Raw genomic sequence first — 24,306 nt, forward strand, 5'->3', positions numbered from 1 at the left:
ATACTAAATTAAAAATATATTTAAAATTTCAATATAGTACAAACACTATAATGATAAAAATAGTTATAAGCAGAACAGAGCTGATTGTTACAAGCTTTGTCTTCAGAAATGACTGAATGAAACCTTCAAAGGAGCCGTTATGAAGAGCTGATGTTGAAGACTCTACTGAACTAGACAAGGGGGATCCAGAGGAGAACGTTTTGCGTAACTGAATCAACAAATACATGCAACAACCAGTATTTTTTAGGCAGTGAGAATTATTTTTTTTGTGGACTAATGGGCTCAGGAGTAGGAGCCACAGACTTTTGGGAATAAAGTCTGAAAAACTAGAAAGATAAACTTAGTATCTCTGACACATTAAGGCAGCTGAATGCTGAATATGGTGGGAAAAAACTGACTGGTTGTAAGTAAGGAATAACATAATCAGGTTTGCATTTTAGAAAGATCATTCTGCCAGCATTTAGAAGAGCATGAAGTGGGAGCCTGTTCCAACCACCCAGTTAAGTCCTCCTATACTCTACCTCACTTAGCCTTAGAGACTTTACAATGAGCTTATTTACACCCATCACCATGGCAGTAGGCTGCTATAACAACATAATTAATATAGGGGCTCTTTTATGTAGTTACACTTTAGTCCAATAGCTCATGGAAAAAAGATGTATTGCTTGACTCTTTCGCATTTTACAAGGCTCTGGTAGCCTACATAAGACATAAATCACGTGACATCAGCTTGGACAGAGTTAATTATAAAAAATGCTTTAAAATATGATTGAGGACAAATACTAGGGGTTTGGTATGATTAACACAATATGTATCATAAGGTAAAAAAATTGAGAAACAGAAACTTCAATTAAGTAGAGTCAGGAGACCAGAAAGTAGAGCTCTCACGCCCAGTGATGATAGCAGAGCCCAGCAGAAAGACACTTCTCCTCTTCTGGCAAGGACTCAGCCAATGAAAAGCCACAGACTCTTTGTTTACTATGGCCATCCCGACTTCCTTTTTCTCCTCTATAAATGTGTTATCCTCCCCTTGCCTAGTGGGGACTTACATTTGTCTTGCTGTGGTTACAGACCCCGAACTGCAACTCTCTGCTGATTCTGAATAAACCCATCTTTGTTGGAGAGATATCTGGCAGTCTATTTTTTTTAGGTCAACAATAGTTTTCTCTTTATTTTTCTGTTTTACAGTCTTGCATTGGGAGCTATAAGGATCAATATATTACACAACCCCGCCCTAGGCAAAGTCTCTTCCACCCCACCTGCCAACCCAAATGTTAAATTGTAGAAACAATGGCCCTCTTGGTAGCCAAACTATAGCAGTGGTTTTTCATCAAAACATGAACTATTGCTATATAATGCAGTAGACATCTGGTATGCAGTCTGGAAAAGCAGAGCTCCAAAAAAGGAGAAGTGAGAACAAAAGAGAGAGGGAGTTAAATAAACACAATACAAATATATTAATGTCAGCCTATCATATTTCAGTGTTTCTTTCTAAAAATAAAATCACTGGGAATCAAGTGAGTCCTCAGCCCAAGAGAGAGTTAGTTAAGGCTTCATAGAGCCATAGTCTGTACAAGCAATCCATTTTCAGGTCAGTTGAGCCCTGAACTGAGCTGTAAATCTGTAACAAATGCTGAAATACTCTTAAATCGTGGGCAGTGGTATCAGTTAGAGAGGACAAGCTGTCCTGGCCCCAGTCTTGGTCACAGTTGCTCCCTGTCCCTCCCATTTATTAAAGGGACATATTCCCAGAAGATGCTGGTCTGACTCTGCTCATGAACTAAGAATTCCGGTGTAAGATGGGGGCACCAAAAGCTGATGGCTCATGTCAAAGCAGTTGTCAGCTAAAAACGATATTAAAAAATCAATCATATTACTGACTTTCAATATTTTGGAAATTACAAAATACAATGGAAAATAATCAATGAGAAGACTTGAACTGTAGTTCTAATTCTGGTCTGCTACTTTCTAAATTTATATCTCTGAGAGAGAGAGATACTTGTATAGCGTTATATTTTTTTGTAGCATAAAAAAATACATCTGTAAAGCTTAATTAATGTAGTTAATTTTAGATCAAGAATTTATATATGCATGTGTATTTTAGAAGTTAAGAACATGCAAGGACAGGGGACTTCCCTGGTGGCACAGTGGTTAAGAATCCGCCTGCTAATGCAGGGGACAGGGGTTCTATCCCTGGTCCGGGAAGATCCCACATGCCGTGGAGCAACTAAGCCCGTGCGCCACAACTACTGAGCCCACGTGCCACAACTACTGAAGTCCGTGCGCCTAGAGCCCGTGCTCCACAACAAGAGAAGCCACCGCAATAAGATGCCCGCGCACCGCAGTGAAGAGTAGCCCCCGCTCACCGCAACTAGAGAAAGCCCGCACACAGCAACAAAGACCCAACGCAGCCTAAATAAATAAATTAATTAAAAAAAAAAAAAAAAAGAACATGCAAGGACATAATTATTATTAAATGACAGAAGTTTTGTATCTTTAATATAATGTTGAAGCTCGATTTAAAAAATTCATTAATAAATTTGCCAATTATAGTTTTTTCATATTGAACAAAAGTAGCTTGCTTATATAAAATAAAGGACCCGCAAGAGAGCACAAAAGGCCTCTACAAGACATAACTGAAAATATCTTTCAATGCCTCACTGAACTTTGACTTTTCTTCATATTAGTTTCACAATCTATGAAATATTAGAAGCATTAATTAATTCATTTATTTGCTTCTTTATTCACTCAGACATTTGCCAAATTCTTGAGTGTTCACCATGTGCTGTGACTGATACAAAACTGAATAATATTATTTCTTTGATGAAAGCCACATTGACAACTCTGACAAAAGAAAGCCTCTAGCAAAAGAGCGGAGACAAAAAAATATATGTATTTTAAAATTAGGAACAAGACACAAAGAATGTAACAAACAAAGAATTTAATTCAAGGATGAGAAAGGTATTCACATGTCAATATATAATGAGTGTAAACTTTCATGTAAAAATGTGTTCAACGGGTTGTTAGCTTAATGTAGGTGTGTGTAAGGCAGGGAGTAGCATTTATTTAGAATCTACTAGGTAGCACAGATTTCATTTTTCCCAATTTACTAAGTTTCAGAGAAGTTAATAATTTGCCCAAAGTCTCAAATCTACAAAGGAGGGTCAACTAGTATAAAAAATCTAACCGTTCTGATTTTGAAGCATCTGTCCTTTTGGCACTATGGCTCTTTAAAAGGAAGAGGAAAATTCTTTGATATTTGTCATTATCAGAAGAATGCACTTACATAAAACGCCTTTCCCTCTGACACTGCCAGATAAAAGAAGATAATAACAAGAGTTTTTTAAATCTCTTAAGGTTTAAAAAGGGAGTGTTTGTCAATGTGAACACTTGTGCTTCTGCTACATTTATAAGTTCAGTGTAAAAGGTTTCATTTAATTTCTAATTGGGCTTCTCCTCTGACCTCTGGCCTCTTCTCTTTCCCTCTCTCTCTCACCTTTTATTTTTTAAATAATTTTAGGTTATGAAAACTTTGCAAAAGTAGTGAGAGTTCCTGCAGACACTTCACTCAGCTTGTCCTAAGGTTACCATCTTACAGAACTGTAGGAAAATTATCAAAACGAGGAATGTAACGTTAGCACAATATTACTCACTGCTAAACTACACACCTTATTCAAAATTCACTATTTTTCCCTTTCATTTTTTGTTGTTGTTTCAGGATCCCACATTGCATTTAGTTCTATGTCTTCTTCGTCTACTTCAATCTGTGGCAGTTCTTCAGTTTTCCTTGTCTTTCGTGACTTCGATGCTTTTAAAGAGTACTGGTCAGTTATTTTGTAGAAAGTTCCTTAATTTGTGTCTTTTTGATGTTTTCTCATGATTAGACTGGCATTACACTTTTGAACAAGAATATCAAAGATATGATGTTGTGTCCTTCTCAGTACATCATATCAGATATGACATTGCTATTTATGTTGTTAAACTTGATCATTTGGTTAAGGTATCATCTTATGTTTCCTCTACTGAAAGTTTCTGTTTTCCCTTTATTATTAAAAAATATCTTGAGGGAAGATACTTTGAGACCACACAAATGTCCTGTTTCTCCTCAGAATCTCAACAACTTCATCCCTACACATATGCACAACTTTGAACAAATTACTTAAGTTCTCTGCCTCAGTTTCCACATATTTAAACTAGACATAATAATTATTTCTTTTACATAGACTCTTATAAGTATTAAAACGTTCATGTAAAGAGCTTAGAAAAAGTCTAGGGTACATTAAGGATTTAATAAATGATTTTTTAAAACGTAAATGTTGAGGGATCTCTAGGAGGAAAAAGAGTTTAAAAAAAAGGAGTATCAAAATTCCAATAAAGGGACTAGGAACAGTAAGCAGTAGAAATCATGTCATACTTTAAAGCCTGAAAGAAATCTGAAATGGTGGAAAAACAGAGACAGAGGAAGTGTTAGAAGGTAAATCTGTAGAGTTTGGAAAGATCTTGCAGCCATGCTAAGGATTTGAGCCTTTGTCCTAAGGCTGTATTGTATTCTAAACAAATATAAAAGATCCTAAGGATGGCCTTTTACCAGTTTTAAAATGGAGCAGAAACATGGTCTGATATTTAGCTTAAAAATACTCTGTCTGTGATCTGGGTAATATTTTGGAGGTGCAAGAGGAGGCTTGGCAAGACTACTTAGGAAATCAAAATATTGGAGATTGGACAGGAATGATTGCAACAGAGGCAGAAACATAAAACAGAACTAATCATCTTCTTTACATCCTTCTCTCTAGGCATTTTCTGCTTTTCAGAAGAATACCAGCCATTTGCTTATACTGGCCAACTACGTGTTATCCTACTATAATTCTTTCTGAATATAAAATTTGAAAAGTCAGATTTTTAAAATTTTACCTCCATAGCAACCCCATGATATAGGTACTTTTATTGTATTGATTCTACAAACAAGAATGCTGAAGTTCAAAAAGAATAAGGAACCCAATCTAGTCCAAACAAAACCAATCTAATCAATCACTAAATCTTGTTCATTCTCTATCCTAAATATTTCTTAAATAATGTTTCCTTTCCTTCTTCTCCACCACCAGTAGTTTGGCTCAGGTTTCTCCAATACATATGCCAACTTCCTTCTAACTGGTGGATTGCCTTTAGCATTGCCTTTCTCCCATCCATTCCATATTTGCAACACAGTGATAACCGTAAACATCAAATCTGGGTATCTTCCTCCCCTGCTTAAAAACCCTTGTTGCTTTCCCATTACTCACAGGGTAAAGAGCAAACACCTTAGTACTAAAGAATTTACTCTCATTTCCTCTCTAGCCTCATTGACCAGCAGCCTCACACCCCCACTTCTACTTTTATCCTCATTCCTCCCACCTTATTACTTTTTGCACCAACAAATTATAATAACTTGCAGTCCCTCTAACACACCATACTCTCAACTGCTGCCATTTTTGCATGCCAGTAACCCTGTTTCTGACACTTCCTCATCCCATTTTTTTACTTGGCAAATCTTTTAGTTGACCAGGGTTTAGTGAAAATTTTTCCTCTCCTAGGAGAACTTCCATTTCTCAAAAGACTGAATTTATGCCTTTTATGCATTCCTGTACACCTTATATTACATATATTATTGCACTTAATACCATATATTTCCTATATATTCTTCTAGAAATCCTATTCTTCTTCCTTTAAATCATAACTTCTTTGACAGCAGGGTGGTGTCTATCTTTTTTATCATTGTATTGTTAATGTCTTGTGCAGTGTACATCCTATGATAGGTGCTTAATATACAACTATAATGTTTCAGTTCATGAATTAAGATGGCCAAATGAATAAATGAAATAACAAATATACACATGAAATGTTTGCAGTGTTTGCTTTTCAATAACAATATAAAATGGCAAAATATTCGTGAAGTTAAGAAAATTTCCAGCAATTTTGTTAGTATAATATATACATCTCTATGCATATAAATAAGTTGTAAAAACCAATTAAATACATATTTACTTGACTATCTGTAATAGGATGTACTTTTCGATTTCTTATTCTAATCTGGTTCATGAATCTCTATTTATATGTTATTTAAGCAATAGTAATGATGACCACCGTTAAATTATTATGCCAGTCTTCAGTATTACATAGATACCTTCAATTTTTCTGTTTTTCCTTCTAATGATTTAGAGGAAGACTTTATTTTAGCTCCAGATTCATGGCTCTCTGTTTTTATTGGATTCCCCTTTCCAGACGCAAGATCTAGAGTATAATCAATCATGTTTACTGATCTTTAGCCCCAGCATTTCATAATTTGATTGCTAAAAATGCTCTTATTTTCCTGGAACAGGTAGATTTTGAATGTGTTCCTTGGCTCATTGGACATGAGCATAAAGTGGCGTGAACAAGAGGGTACATGGAGAGACAGCAGGTTTGGCATTAGAAGTGGCAGCATCAGCAGTCTCAGCAAGGGTGACAGTATTTCCAGGCACTTCCCAAGCATCATGTCATGAGTCCAACCTGTTCAGGTCTCTCCTGCCTAGAGAGGCTGGTTCTTGATTAATATCAAGTCAAGTGTTTTGTCCTTGTAAGGTTTTACTTAGTAAGCCTGAGGTTAAAGATGAGCTTTCCTTTTATCTGTGAGTATTTTATAGACGGAGGACCTTTTCCTTCACAGGTGAGTTCCAGTATGCTAAATCTCTTTTGATTTAACAGTTGTCTATTAAAAAGGATTAGATAAACAGGATAAACACAATGAATTATAGGTGAAGGTAAAATAATTTCTACTCAGTGTTCATGTCTAAGAGTAAAATTGAGTTTCTCTTCTAGAGTGGGTTTTAACATGTACATAATTTTAATCATTCACTGAAGCCACGAGAACATGTCCCAATATTGCGACTTTGATAGCAGTGATATAAACAAAACAGAGTAGCTGTTATAAGATATACACGAGCAGAAGTCTTGAAGTCAGGATTGAGTTTATGGCTAATGTCACCTCTGACTGTGTAACCTTAGCCAATTCACCCAAATGCTCTGAGCCTCAATTGCCTCGGCAATAATCAACTATGTTCCTGTTGCCAATAACAGACAGACACAGTTTATCTTTGATGATGGGATTTTATTATTAGGCTCTGTGGTGAAATGACATGGTACAGGAAACTGGTAGCATTTTATAATAGCCCTGATCCTGGAGTTTAAAAACTAGAATGATGTAGTTAAGGCAAAAATAGAAAAATAATTAAGCATCATATAAGATAAAACCAGAAGTGTAGTATTTCACACTCTCCATATGAACCTGTTATTATCATTGTCAGGATATATCATATGACTAGGTAAGTTTATCAGCATGCAATGTGAATCACACCAATTAGAAATGATTTTGAGCCAAGCCACCTCAAAGGCAACTGGATTTTATTATGATCTGTCTAACAAGGTTCACTTTGGCTCACAAACCAATTCTTGCTATAATCAATAGTGGCCAAAGTAGTAGCTTCAAATTCACTAGATGAACATGATATATCATTATAATTTGTTAAAAAAAAATCATTTGGGGGAAATTTCTTTAGAAGAGAAGGGAGTATGTTTTCCTTCTGATGAAAATACCAAACATACATATATGAAAATTCGTATATTTACATGTATGAATTGTAAAATATTAGGTAAAATTAAGTGATTATTATATCATGATAAACAAGAGATCTTTTAGAATTTTATGTGTTTTATAATATATTATGTATTATCAGCTGTGGTTAAAGATACATTATTTAGCTAATTAAAATATAGTCAAGTATTAATTATTAAGATCTCAATTAGAACCAGTTTTTAAGTGAAAAAGATTTTGTGGAAATCAATCATATGATGTTATATTAATTATATTGTATTAAGCCAGTCAATCCTCATTATTCATGGTTTCTGTATTTGCAAATTCATCCACTCGCTAAAATTTATTTGGAACTTCAAAATTAATACATGTGGTATTTTCAAGTCATTCACAAACATGAACAGAGTGAGGAAACTTTTGAGTTGCCCTGGGCGTGCATTTCCAGCTGAGGCCAAACAAGGCAACTCTGACCTCCTTTTACAGCTCTCATACTGTAAACAAGTATCTTTTTTGCAGTTTATTTACTGTCACCTTTTTTTTTTTTGCATTTTTGTGCATTTTCTTGGTAATTTTGTCATTTAAAGTGGCCCCAGGCTTAGTGCTGAAGTGCTGTCTAGTGCTCCTAAGTTCAAGAAGGCTGTGATATGCCTTATAGACAAAATAAGCATATTAGATAAATTTTGTTCAGGCATGAGTTGTACACTTGGCTGTGAATCCAATGTTAATAAATCAACAGTATATATTAAATAAGCATCTTTAAACAGAAATACATATAAATATGGTTATATATTGATTGGTTGATGAAAATATTGTGACCAGAGCTTCACAGGAACCTAACCCTGTATTCCCCGTAGCATAAATGATTCAGGATTCACTATCTCAGTGTTTGCAGTAGAACATTACTACCACAAATTTAAAAAACTTGACTGTATTTATTTTTCCTGCTCTGTTTTATGTTCCTACATGACATAGCATGAGAGACGGAACAAATGTGTGATTTGTAGAAGAAATTTGCCCTCATGAACTAAGACTTAGGCTTAATTTATATAACAGAAACACTCTAGCAGCAATCATAGTCCTGAAAGGAAACTTTGGGGAGAGACGGGGAAGAACAAGGAGGAGTGCTGAGTGGGGAGTTCATCCCCCTCCTCATTGATTGTGTTCCAACCCAACTTCATGTAGAACTCAATGAAAGAGCCAGTTTTAAGTAAGTATTTGCAGGTCTGTCTCACCTCTTAAGAGCAGAGAGCCTACCTGACTTGTAAAATCTGCATATATGCAAGGCCACACCAAGATAGAAGTGAAATCAGCATTATGATCCAAGCCATTATCCACAGTTCAATGACTCTTATTCTGCTTGCTAAAATCATCCCACAAGTGTGTCTGAGAATCCTGACGGATGTTACACATGAGCTCATTAACATTTCTGGCTCACTAGGGTTGCCACAAGGCCTCATTAGTTTATTGTTCACTTGATTCTCTTTCCCCATGTATCACCCTGTCTGTTGACACTGCTCAATTTTCTCACATCACTACGGATTCTGCTGGTTACTGACGTATCTGACACCGATGCAGCTCTGTCTGGGCAGCATCACCCCAACCCTGGACACAGTTCACAAACTGGCTGAAAACCTCCATGACTTTCTGTATCGGATACTGTTGCTCTGTTTTCCAGGTACGGCTTCTCCAGCCAGACACCATACCCAGAGAAGTCTTTTAGGTGCCATGTTTGAGTGATCTTCTGTGACATTTTTGAAATACAATACACCTCTGATTTAGTTTATTCATTCCATTAAACAGGCAATATAGAATTGCTTCTTGAATCCCAGTCTTATAAAGTTCTCAGCAAAAAAAAAAAAAAAAAAAAAGTCCTTGCTTTTATTCCTACTGCCATCTCACTAAAACTTAGCAGAAGTTTATGGGGTATTGACAGTGAAAAGGAATTGTCTAACATTATGCTCTACAGAGAATTTTTTTCTAACCTTGGATTATGACATCTGACATCCTGTTTCTGGTCCAAAATTGTATGGTATTGTGGTTAAGAGTGTAGGTTCTCAGCCTTATTGACTGTATTTGGAGGCTGACTCCACAACATAATTGTTGAGTGATCTTTCACAAATTATTCAATTTCCATGGGCCTCACATTCCACATATATAAAATCAATATTACAATAGTATCACCTGCCATTTAGTCAGTGGGATTAAATTGTCTAGCATGTGTAATCAGTAGCATTTAAATAAAGCTGGCATTATTAAACATCAATGGGTTTTAGTTATTATTTTTCCTTTAAGATGTGTTCTCACCTCATACAAATTGATGTGAATTAGATTTACCCCATCAGTTTTTCAGACAAGTCCAGATATGTCTTCATAGTAGGTTTGGACACATACATTCCTGATCTTTCAGTACCTAGTAGCTAGCACATATTAAGTGGTAGCTCAGGAGATATTTGTTGAATAAATGGTAAGTACAGATAGAGGCATTGAAATGTTCAGAAAGAGAATATGCCACTAATACACAGTAGTGGTTTTAGTAGGAGAAAGACAGGAGAGCTTATCCTGCCTAGGGATAAGCAAAGTGCCTCATAACATTTCTTAAATGAAAAATATCCTACACTTACTGAGTAATTTTTCATGCCATGCACTAGCATCTATTATCCCATTTAACAGTCCTGTGTTGTATGCTCTGTTCACTATTCTCATTTTGTGGATGAGGAAACTAAGGCAGAGAGGAAGTAATTTGTTCAAGATCACACAGCTAATATGGAGTAGGGTGGGGAATCACATGTTGATAATCTGAACATGAGAGCATGGTCTTTTTTTTTTAAAGGAATCTTTTTATGTTTTTATTTCTTTTATTTTTTAATTGAAGTATAGTTGATTTACAATGCTGTGTTGTTACTGCTGTACAGCAAAGTGACTACATTCTAAGGGCATGGTTTTAATTACATTCTTAACAGAAGAAAAAGGTGAATGAATGAGATAAATGAATGAATGAGAGTTTAACAAGGGTTGTAGATGTTAAGACTTAAGCACTTGCATCAACTTGTATAGATTTGAATACCAGTTACCTTATTAGTTAAATGAGTAGTTAACTCATTTTTCTGTGCCTCAGTTTCCTGACCTATCAAAAAGTGACAAACATGATATATACGTAACCAGTTGTTAGAAGGATTAAATGGGAAAATAATATAAAACACTTATCCAGTGCTTGGCACATGGTAACTGCTTAATAAATAGCTACAATTATCATTGTTTTACTTGTTCTTAATTTTATTACTTATATTCTTATTTTAATATTTTATTTGCTTAAGGACAAGGTGAAACAATCAAATTGGAATTATGATACATATTTATATTAAATGTTACCTTTTCAAACTAGTTCTAAAATAGTTTGGTGGGTAAAAATGTAGGCTTCAATTCCTTGGAACGTTAACTGAAACCTTTCATTATCTAATTATTTTAGAGAAAGGGAGGTTCTATTCAATTCTTGTGGATGCAAGTGTAATAGAAGAAATACAGACATACTGCTTGGATACAATCTGCCTTTGAAAGAGCTAGAAAAAGAAATCAGTTTCTTCTGAGAAATCTTTGTGTGAGAATAATAGCGGAATCCTAAGATGTCATCTGTTATGGTCGTGACTGTTCCTCCAATGGCACCTTAAGTGAAGTAACACATTTTACAAAAATTGGTTAAAAGAGAAATAATATATTTTCTTCTGGGAATTACACAGAACAAGAGAATATTTATTATCTGTTGTTAGTATTTTGATAATTTTTCTTTACAGTACAGACAGTAGCAAAGATGCCAACTTGCAACAAATAGTTGAAGATGCTTTTTGGTTTGGAGAAGTAAAGCAATTGTTCCAAGATTTTCTGAATGTGGCCCGCAAATATCAGCACCTCTTTCATGGCAGATGGATCGTAATAATTATTCCTCAGCTACTATTTTAAAATTGTACTATAATTGATTTTTTTTCTAAATATAAGTCACATATACTTAACTAATAGACTTTTATATAAATGGATGTTCTAATTTAAATTCTAAGTCATAAATTGAGACCAATTTTTTAAATACTGCAAGTCCTTTTTAAGCCCGCAATTAAGAGTTCTCATTATACCTAACCTTCGAGATCTCTGTAATCAGTCTTTTTAAGTTTTTTTATAAATATGTTTTCTTAGTACTCTTTTCATATCATTAGTTGTCAGATGCATTCAAATATTTTATTTCTATTACTCTAAGAGCACCTCAGGGAAGGGGACCTGTCTTTTTCTTCTAAGAGCTAGTCCCTTGTTTGACACATTTGAGGTGTACAATAGCTCTTAAAATTAAATCAGTAATGTCATAATTAGTTAATTTATGCCCAATGGTAAATTTATTTAAAATACTAAACATTTTTATATGACCTCATATGTATATATATGTATATAGGCAACATATTATTACTAAAAGCAGATAAGTTCTGGAAGCTTATGCCATCCTATATCTTGGTCACGGCACAGCTGGCCCTTCCTATCACTGATATGATATTTTTACTAATAACTATTACAAAGCATTTTTCAAAACATTTTTATCTCTTAAGGTATAGATAACCTCCGTTATGAACAGGCGGCACTTCTGCATGAATCAATACATCAAGAGGCATATGCAGTTAAATTAAAGATGTGATAAGTAATGTGAAGAAAGACCAAAGCGAAGTCAGGGAATAAAGAGCGGTAGAACTGTGGTGGGTTTTCTATTTTGCATACGGTGGTCAGGGAAGCCCTCTATGAGGAGGAGATGTTTAAGAAGATCCCTTGATGAAGAGAGGGAGGGAAGGGAATCCTGTAAGGATGAAGAACATTCTGGTGTAGGAAACACAAGTGAAAGTCTTTGAGACAGGAAATAATTAGATATGTCTTAAGGAACTGCAGGAAAGTCACTGTGATCAAGGCAGAGTCAGCATAGCTGAAGCAGGAAGGACTCTAGGTTGAAAATTAAATCACATGAGGCTTTGAACCTGAGTCAGGAAGTTGGATTCTGTTCTAAGTGTGATGCAAACCACCAGAAGATTTTGAGTGGTATGAGAGTGATATGATGTTATCTACAATTTTAAAAGATGACTCTGATGGCTACATGTAGACTAGACAAGATTAAAAGTAAACAAACCACTAAGCTTGTCACTGAAGTAGATCCCAGAGATGATGGCGGCTTGCGCTTGTGAGCTAGTGGTAACAATGAAGACAAGTGGTCCAACTTAATACATCCTGAAAGTTGATTTTTCAAGAAATATGAGCAGGGTTCAGGATGATAGTGAAAATAAAAAGAATCAAGGATGACTTCTAGATCTGAGCAATTAGATACATGATGAATGCTGAGATGGGGAAGCCTTGAGTTCATTAACACTGGAAAGTAGAGCTATGTATTGGATATGTTAAGCTCATTTAGTAGAAGCTTTAACAGATACTTAGCTGTAAGCTTCTTAGTTGTAAGGTTCTATAGCACATCAGGCTATAAATTTGAGAATGAACTCTGTATAACAAGACTGAATGAAATCATAAAGAAGTAAGATATAAATAGGGAAGGAAGGTGGTTGGAGAACTGAGCTGGGTCACCCCAGCATTCAGGAATAAAAAGAGAGACTCCAACAAAAAGGATGGAGAAGGAGTAGCAAGGCAAGGAGGAGAAAAACACATCAGAGAGATGCATATAATAAGCTCAGTGAAAAAGAATTCTAAGAATGCCATCAAATTTATTGAATACTACTGAGAGATACAAGAAGATAAGGACTGAGAATTGATCATTGAATGAGAAAGGGTTATTACTGATGATCTTGAAAATAGTGAGTGATGATGACAAGATTCATGGAGCAGAACCAAGTATGAGTTGATGAAATAGATACAGAAAATACTGAATATTCCATTTGACAGGTTTATCACTAGGAAATATATGAGTGAAACTATATAGGGGATATGGAGTCAAGAAAGGTGTTTTGTTGTGTTTTGTTTTCTGTGATTCTGTTTTTTCTGAAATTGGGATCTGCTGGAAATTGAATTTTCTGTCATCGGCACCATGAATACAGGGCATTCTTGCTGCTATACATATGTTAGCATTCTTAGAAATAGCTCATTTTGAACTTTGCATCTACCTGGTAATTTCTCTCAATATCACATGGTCTCTAAATCTTACATATATACACTAAGAATTATATTTCCCTGCCACCTTAGGGAAGCCCTCTTTCAATATTCCAGACATTATAATCTCTCTATTAAGTGAAAACACTTTTTTCAGTAGTTTTCTTATCCTTATTAAATATGGCATATTATTATTATCTACTTGCTGACATGTTCACCATATCTAGACCATTAATTCTATGGGCTCCAAGGTAGATTGCCTGGGTTTAACCTCTAGTTCTGATATTATTACTTATGACAACTTTGGCAAGTGTCTTAGCTTTCTAAGCCTCAGGTTTCATATATCTACAACCATAAAAATCATAGTAAGCATATTCCAAATTTCTTTAGAGACTTCCACAAGACAGAAGCATCAGCACAATGTAAATTTCAGTAAATGCTAACTTTTATTATTGTACAGTTTTACTGTATTTTATGGTTATATAACCTTAGATCCCCAGATCTCTGGATAATGCTTTTAACAGAACAAATGATAGTTAAATGAATAAATCAAAATTTCCCAAATGTTCATTTAACTCTTTTATTCAACTAGTATATTTTGAGTATTTATATCTTCCATTCATTGTTCTGGACACTTGCTAATAGGTCAATAAAGAACAGAAACAGCAACAAAATGCCCCCCAAAAATGGCTTTGCTGGGGTATCAGCAACTTTATACATACTAAAGACTCATCTACAATTTCCAAACCGCAAATTTCAAAAAATGGAAAATTGATACAAAGTGCGATAGAACTAAAATAAGTCTGTTTGTGTAATTATTTATCCCAGAAATAAAGGATGCTAGAGTTGTATATAATGTGCAATATATGACTGTATTACCTTAGAAAATTTAAGAAATTCTGAATTCCAAATTATGTCTGGCCCCAAAGATTGTAGTTAATTCAATGTGGGCTTGTACTATCTAGCCTTCAACTGAGTCCACTTATTAGACGGTTGTTTTTCAAAAGATGGTTATTAGAATGTTCATTAAAAAATTCCCATCCTATTCAAACATATCAAAATTTTTCTGGCAAATGAGGTAACTGCCTGAGCTTTAGTTTTGACACTTTTAAATTTTAAAATTATGGTTATGGCACAAAAACATGGTATATATTTTAGATTTCAGAAAGGATTTATAGAAAAAATTTTTAGAACAAAATCATAAGCCAGTTTATTCTGAAATTTGTTTAGGATTTTACATGTAAAACCCAACAATATTCCTTTATGGAGCCACTTTTTAGAGAAAAAATATTCACAACAGAAAATAAGCATTCTGGTGGAGAGTGGAATCAAAAAGGATTCCATATGGAAAAGATTTACTGCAGAAATTTGAGAACACCCATAGTGACAATGGCTGCTATCCTAACCCAGCCACAATTGTTATTCCCATAACTCAAGATGAGAGGAAGGTCTTACTTTTCTTTACAACACTGAAAGAAAGTGTGCCACCTGTGCCTCACTGCATATCTATAAATAACAGATTGCACTAATTATGTTAGTGTCCTGTTGCTGTGAATTAAAATAAAATGCAACAGTGGGAAAGATTTATAGGCAAATGCCTCCTTTAGAATTCTAAAGCTGATAAGAGAGAAGTATGAATTATTAAACTAAATAGAAGCTTTATAGAAAGGCTTGTAATCAAGCTTTGCTTGCACAGAACAGGAAACCTGTGACTAATTTCAAATAATCTTGTTTGCCTAACAAGATGGGACATTTAAAGGTCAACTTTGTAATGAAAATCTGATTTCAAGGAAAGGAAACACTGTTACTTTACTCATATTTTGCTTAGAATAGACGTCATATTGCATAAAATAAAACACAGGTCACCTCTAGAAGTTAAATGTTTCTGGTGATAGTTTACAATGACTTTAAATATATGCTAGACAGTAATTGAAGAAAACCTAAAGGTTAGACCTTCACATTGTAAGTTAAGATAGCCAAAGTTAGATAAACACCACGTTTTGTCTTTACTTTGAGCTGAAAAACACAACCTTCTAACAATTGTGCTATTACCTTAGTATAATTAACCCCTCTTCAGTTTTATTCTAGGAAAAATAAATTGAGGCAGATAATTAATGATAGGGATGGAAAAGGAACTCATAATAGAGCAATCTGAGACGTTATAGCTTTGAGCACTACAGTAGGTATATTTATTAAGAGAAAATCTTTTTCCCTTTCCCACCAATGCTACTACTTAACTCTCTTCTTTATCTAAATATCTGGAACAGATGGAATGTCAGGGTTTTTTGTTTGTTTGTTTGTTTGTTTGTAGTACCCACATTAAAAAATAAATAAAAATCTCTTTTTTCATTTCTTTTTTTAAATATTTATTTATTTATTTATTTATTTTGTTGCACTAGGTCTTAGTTGCGGCATGTGGGCTCCTTAGTTGCGGAACCTGGGCTCCTTAGTTGTGGCATGCGAACTCCTAGTTGTGGCATGCATGTGGGATCTAGTTCCTTAACCAGGGATTGAACCCCAGCCCCCTGCATTGGGAGATCGGAGTCTTAACCACTGCGCCACCAGGGAAGTCCCTCTTCTTTGATTTCTGATTTCAGAAATAAAATTCCGATTTCTAAAATCAGTAATGAAAGAGGAGATATTAAACTGATACCACAGAAATACAAAGAATCATACGAGACTACTCTGAACAACTATACACCAACAAATTTGACAACTTAGGAGAATATTGATATTTTATGAGAATGTGAGGAACACTCTGTAACAAGTTAAGCATGAATTTGTCATAGGAAAGTGATTTTGTGCAAGAAGGGAAAATAAATTAAAAGGTAAAAAATACAAAAAGAAAATATAGGAAGATGGCCAGGGAGACAAAAAATATTTAGATAAGGGAAACAATAAATTAATATAGAACTTAAAAGAGAACATACTAAAATAGAGGAGAGTAAAAAAGAAAATAGACTCCCTGTTATTTATCTGAAGTACTAGAAGGTGGGCAAATAAAGATACTAAGACCTTGAACACATTCAAAGAAAATTTTGCCTTGTTTATAAACAAACAAATAAATAAATATCCCTATTCCTATACTGCTTTTTTAAAAAATATAGTTCATCACAACCTGCCTCATACCCTTCAAAATCCACAAAGTAAAATGCATTACGCTTTTAAGGTGCATCAAGCTTTAAGTTACTCAAACTAATTTCGTTCTCCGAATGTCCCTAAAATCTGGCTGTGGCTATAGAGGCAAAGTGAAGAATTTCAATGCATTAGGGCAAAGTAGATTAATTATATAGATTTATATGTACTACTTATTCTGAAACCCAAGGAAGCCTATTCTAACAAGGATGCTTTTCTCTCTTACAAAGAGGTTTAGTTCTAATGTCACATCTGAACCTAAACACCATGTATCAACAGATTATCTGGTTTTGTTTTCTTTGCATTATGTCATTGATTACAGTAGTTCCAATATTTATGTATATCACTATAGTTCTTGATTTCAGAATTTTGTAAAGTAAAAAAATGGATTTGTTGTGAATTATTGAACTCATAAATGAGACCTGCATTATTATTGATATGATAGGTTGAAAAAATTACCTTAAGATCTGGCACCACAATTAGTCTCAGAATTCTTGTTTTGAAAATTGAGCTCCTGTACTGTGAGAACTTCAAGCCCCGGGGAGAGATCACATGGAGGAGAACTAAAATGTTTTGTTCTACAGAACAGAATTCCCAGCCAACAATCCACACCCACTGCTATCCACTTAGAGCCCAAATAGAACTGCAACCTCAGCCAACAGTGACTATACCTTCCTAAGAAACCAAGAGAAAACTGGGTAGGTGATTCTAGACAACCCAAACACTGTAGAGGATAAATAAAATATTTCTTGTTTAAAGCCATGAAGTTTTGATGTGGTCTATTTTGCAGCAATAGATAACTAAGTCATATGCATTTCAGGCAAAGTATGATGGCGTATTATTACCACATACCTCAGATTTAATGTGCAATTTTATTAAATGTTTCTTATGCAGTTAAAATAAATGTACATTCTGCAGGTGTGTGGTGTGTTCTATATATGCTACTGAAGTTAATTTAGCAAATTGGGTTGTTTAGATCTTTTTTTGTCCTTTCTAATTGTCTGCTGATTCAATCAGTTGCTGAGAGAGGTGTGCTCAAGTCCTCTATTTTGGTTATGTATTTGCTACTTCTGTTAGTAGTCGCTTTAATTATGATACTACGTTATTAATTGCAAACAAATTTATGATTGTTACATTTTCCTGGTTTACTGACCCTTATACTATTTTGAAGTATTTCTCTTTATCTCTAGAAATAATTCATGCTAATGGTCTATTTTACCTGATATTTGTATGGCTCCACTAGATTTATTTTTTTTTAAGTCTTTGCATGACAAATCATGTTCTATAATTTTATTTTCAACATTCCTATTTCCATTGATGTAAAATGTCTTTCTTCCACAGAGAATATGATTTTTCTTATCTGTAAATTTATGATAGAGTATTTAGTTTATTTGCATTTGATGTAACTTATTTATTGATTGATAGATTTATAATTAACATCTTTTTATTTTATTTTTCCACATATTCTATGTTCTCTTTTTTCTCCTTTTTTAAAATTAAAGTATCATTTTTTTCCATTTTCTCATCTATTATGTTGTTTACTAAGAAATACTTTACTATTTGTTTAATGGTAATCCAAGCAATTTACTACAAGCAATCTTTTTTAAAAATTTTATTTTATCGAAGTATAGTTGATTTATAATGTTGTGTTAATTTCTACTGTATAGCAAAGTGATTCAGTTATACATATATAGATATACATTCTTTTTCTTATTCTTTTCCATTATGGTTTTTCACAGGATATTGAATATAGTTCCCTGTGCTATACAGTAGGACCTTGTTGTTTATCCATTCCATATATAATAGTGTGCATCTGTTAATCCTAAACTCCCAATCCATCCCTCCCCTACCTCCCTTCCTCCTTGGCAACCACAAGTCTGTTCTCTACATCTGTGGGTCTGTTTTGTTTCGTAGATAAGTTCATTTGTGTCATATTTTAGATTCCACATATAAGTGATGTCATGATATTTGTCTTTCTCTTTCTGGCTTACTTCATTTAATATGATAATCTCTAGGTCCATCCATGTTGCTGTAAATGGCATTATTTCATTCTTTTTATGGTTGAGTAATATACCATTTAATACAGAGACCACATCTTCTTTATCCATTCATCTGTCGATGGGCATTTAGGTGGCTTCCATGACCTGGCTATTGTAAATAGTGCTGCTATGAACATTGGGGAGAATGTGTCTTTTTGAATTATGGTTTTCTCTGGGTATATGCCCAGTAGTGGGATTACTGGGTCATATGGTAATTCTATTTTTAGTTTTTTAAGGAACCTCCATACTGTTCTCCATAGTGGCTGTATCAATTTACATTCCCACCAACAGTGCAGGAGGATTCCCTTTTCTCCACACCCTCTCCAGCATTTGCTGTTTGTAGATTTTCTGATGATGCCCATTCTAACTGGAGTGAGGTGGTACCACATTGTAGTTTTGATTTGCATTTCTCTAATAATTAGTGATGTTGAGCAGCTTTTCATGTGCTTCTTGGCCATCTGTATATCTTCTTTGGAGAAATGTCTATTTAGGTCTTCTGCCCATTTTTTGATTGGGTTGTTTGTTTTTTCACTATTGAGCTGCATGTGCCATTTATATATTTTGGAGATTAATCCTTTCTCCAATGATTCCTTTGCAAATATTTTCTCCCATTCTGAGGATTGGCTTTTCGTCTTGCTTATGGTTTCCTTTGCTGTGCAAAAGCTTTTAGGTTTCATTAGGTTCCATTTGTTTATTTTTGTTTTTATTTCCATTACTCTAGGAGGAGGGTCAAAAAAGATCTTGCTGTGATTTATGTCAACAGTGTTCTTCCTATGTTTTCCTCTAAGAGTTTTATAGTATCTGGTCTTACGTTTAGGTTTTTAATCCATTTTGAGTTTATTTTTGTGTACAGTGTTAGGCAGTGTTCTAATTTCATTCTTTTACATGTAGCTGTTCAGTTTTCCCAGCACCACTTATTGAAGAGACTGTAGCTATTACATTTTTGAATATCAATTATTCCCCTCTTTCTCTTCTCTGCTTCTGATAATTCTTTTAAGTTATATATTTTTTACAATATCCCATGTCTCTTGCATATTCTTTCTTCTTCTCCTTCCCCTTCTCCTCCACTCCTCCTCTTCCTTCTCCTCCTCCTCCTCCCCTTTCCTCCCCCTCCTCTTCCTCCTCCTTCTTTCTCTTCTTTCCCTCCCACTTCTCCTTCTCCTTCTCCTCCTCCTCTTCCTCCTCCTCCTGCTTCTTCTTCTTCCTCTTCTTCTCTGTGTTTCAGTCTGGATAGTGTCATTAACCTATTGCATTCCAGTTCAACAGTCAGCTCTTCACTTTTCCAGTATGCTCCTAAACCCATCCATAATGTTTACATTTCACAGTATTCACCTATTCAGTTCTAAAATTACCATCTGATTTTTTAAATATATATTCCAGCAATCTAGCTCGATTCTCCGTTGTTTTTCATTTTTCTTGACATACTAATCACACTTATATTAAAGTTCATATCCAAAACTTCAGTATATGGGCCACCTCAAAACTGTTTCTATTATCAATTTTTTTTCTTAATCCTTCCTTTTAGAATGCCTGATAATATTTCACTGTGTGTCAGGCCATTGTGTTATGAAACATGATAGAGGCTTTGGATGATGTTATCTTCCTCCAGAGAAGGAAGGAAGTCCCAATTCTGACTCAAACTTCTAGAGTAGAGGAAGACCACCTCAATCCATAAGCAACTAAGCTGACTGAAGGCTGTTTTTCATGCATTTATTGCTTGATCTATTTCAGGTGCACTCCCTTCCAACTTGCCAGGTCCTGAACTCCAATTTTATTTTTAGGGAAGCTAAATATTCAGCATTGTAAGACTGTCAAAAACTCCACTAAACATTTCAGCTATTTTCCACAGGAATCCTTAGCATCTGTCCCAGAGTATGTTACAATTTGGATAATAATGTGAGGAGAAAGCCAGTGGGTGTGTCACGTTCAACCTTCTATGCACATCTCTTCTCTCCAGGATCTTGGCTACACTGGCTTTGTCTGCTGAGGTTGCCAAGCCCAAATCCCATTTCTTTTCTCCCTGTTTCTATGAAATTGCTGAAATCTCTACAGCTTCTCCGCATCGCATTTGTTGTCCTCTATCAAGCTTTTTAGCCTCTCTCTCTGTGCCGCTTAAGGCTTGGAAAGGGCTCCACAAAGAAAAATGAGGTGGATTGTTGGACTCACCTAAATGCATTTTCCCTCTTTCAAGGGTTATTGCACTTCTTTTCTTGGATGCCTCAGGAGGCCTTGCTGTCTTCATACATACGCATGTTTCTTTTTCTTTTTGTTTTGTTTCGTGTTTTCCCAGTTTTTCTTACTTTACAACAAAAAACATTGTCCAGATGAAAGTGATACAAATGTAGCTAAGAGAAGAAATCCTGAGAATCTCTACATTGACTTGAAGAAATTTCTCTAGATACAATTCTACGAAAAAATAATTTAAGTACTGAAATTTCAGCATTATTATATAAAGGAAATAAATTTCCTCTGATTTTATTTCAAATGCTAACCAGTTATGTAGTATCTGAAAGTGACTTAAAAATAATAGTTTCCTTTTTGTGGGGCACATTATCTGAAACTTTAATTTTTTTCTTGACTAGAGTTAAATGAGGGATTAGGAGAATTTTCTAGAATGAGTCTAAGCAAAAAGTCAATTTTAATTTATTAAAACAGTGTGTATTTGTAGAGGGATAAACTAATTGACTAATGGAACACAATGGAGTTTGTGCCTCTAACAAACTAATGCACATATAGAATGTTGATATATGGTGGAGATGGCATTAGTCACTGGCAAAATAAAAGAATGTTTAACAAATAAAGCTGGAGATAGTCCCAGAGCACTACCTAATTTATAAAATTTGGAACAAGAAAAACTAGACAAAAAACCAAAGTCACAGCAGTAAATCATTCTATGGGAGACAGTAGGATGGGACAGGAATTGTTCCAATAAACAAATATAAGTTATTTGAAATATTCTAGCTCTTGGTTTGCATGGTGGATTAAACAATTATCTTTATATAAATGAATTAATACATGAATTTTACAAGAATGTCATGTATGTTTCAATAACAATAATGTGTTTACTAATCCACTCTGTGTAACTAAGCTTCAAGACAAAAAGTAAGACGAATTGGATGACAGTTGTCTTCTAATACCCTAATCCAACCTCGTAACTGCAGCAGGCAGGGCTTTGGGGTTTAATTACTGCAATAGTAACCATCACATAGGACATCTAGTATTTTATATCTGTTGTAAAATTGCATAAAAATGATTAAGAGTAGCCCTGATTAGAAGATCTAGAATGCATTTTTCCATGACTTTCAAAAGCATATGACAACACAGCTGTCTATTATTTTATTTGTAGTAAGACATGGCTTGCTGACAAGGCTGTAATTAGAGTTTTGTAACTCTGTGTGGAATCATTGTCCACTTCCTATAGAAAAAATTAATTTGTGTGTCAATCTTGGCAGTTTAAGAGCTGATCAGGATATCCTAGAAAATGAAAATGAGGCTGTCTCTCCTCCTTTTCCCTCATAAACAAACACTGCACGAAAGCTTTGGGGAATGGCACTAGGAGAAAGAAACTTGGACGATTATCCCATGCTTTTCATAGTTAAGAATTGTTTACTATAAAACATTTACAGCTTTCCATGTGTGTACACAGACAGTTCAATATTTTTTAATTTAGAAAATGTAAAATGACCAAAACCACTATATATTTAGGATTACTTTCAAGTGAAATTCTACTTTAATACTCATGATATCAATTAGATGTATGAAGTATTAGAGCATTTATATGAGAGACATACGTTTATTGACTCTAAAAAATTCTTGATCAATATATTTATACTAAGAACCCCAAAGTATTAAATCAAAATCCCTGCCAACTTTTGTAACTAGAGTAAATGTAAGTGGTTCTGTAGAGAAATCATAAATGTCAGTGCAGAAACACTATTTCCTCCTTATATATCAGTATTACTTTCATGAATATTATAACAGTTTATCAACCAGTCAAAAAACGGGAGGGAAAAAAAGTGAGTTATATAATCTATGAGCTAACAGTATATATACACACATACACATGCAATCTGTAAAAATACATCATTTTATAAGACAAAATATAGAATTCTGTGTTACATTAGGAGAAAAAGATATTCTTATACTCAAAAGTTTTAACTAACATTATCCTTTGGCTTATATAAGGAAATTTTAGGTGGAAGTTCTTAATATACTTTGGGACATTTTTTAAAATCAGATATATTGTAAAAACTGTCAAAAATGTTGGGTAGAAAATTGTTTAGGGCTAAAAAGACAAAAAATCACTTAAGAACAATAACTGAATACGTTTTCCACAAATTATTGGCAATTTTCCATTAATTCTTGGTTTAGAAACAAATAATTCTAAGTGGAATAGTGTGCTGAAATGGAGATAATCTTTCCTTTTAAAAAAATAATAAAAGCATTTGTTTTTAGGTTTGATGCCAAAGTACTTTATTAAACTTTTTTTTTTTTAAGAATGGCAAAAACTCTCAGATTTCCGAGGTTTTTGTTGTACTTCCTAGTGATTTTTTTTTTTTAATTTTCTGGTCCCACTTTTTTGTTTAAAACTTGTTGGAAGTTAATGTGCTAAGATGTTATCTAGTCATCAAAATCCATGAAATTAACAATTATTTATTTATTGATCAACTATACCAATTAACCTCCCCTTTCTTGTATGCCCATTGGCTTACTTTAAATTCATTTTATCATGACTAATTATTTTAGCCTCCATCTACTTCCATGGGATTGGAAACTCCATGAATAATAGTATTTACCTTTGAGCTTTACACAAAGTAGTTGCTTATTAAACATTTCTGGGATTTGATTAATCAGTAGTTTTGTTTTAGTCTAGGTTGGCTAACCTAAAGAAACAGATGATATAAGCACAAGGAAACAAAGGCATTCCAAATTCCTTTGTGTGATTCCCATCTACACAGATTAACAAAATGCTTTGGAATTCTCAGAGGAAACATTTTCTTGATTTATACATTTATATACTTGGTCTTTACATGTTTTGTTATATAAGGACCTGGGTTTCTAATTACGGATTCGGTGAGAAAGCTACTGAATTATTGCAAAGTATTATTGAATTCATATGCAGAAGCTGTGGACTGAATATGATTTTACTCATATTACTATTTTAAGGATAAAATGATGAAAACATATTTATTGAGCCCTTAGTATGTGATATGAATTATTACATGTTACATAATAACTCATTTAATTTCTTTTAGATGAGATGACTATTTTGATTAATAAAACTTTTAACTAATTTTACAGAACTTTTGGATCTTTATTTTTTCTATTGATGGATATTGAGATAATATAAAAGATATTAAATAATGTACATAACAATAAAAAGGGATTCTCATATATACAAAATATTAAAAA

The sequence above is a fragment of the Eubalaena glacialis genome, chromosome 10 (genome assembly GCF_028564815.1).
Source record: "Eubalaena glacialis isolate mEubGla1 chromosome 10, mEubGla1.1.hap2.+ XY, whole genome shotgun sequence".
Classification (NCBI taxonomy): Eukaryota; Metazoa; Chordata; class Mammalia; order Artiodactyla; family Balaenidae; genus Eubalaena; species Eubalaena glacialis.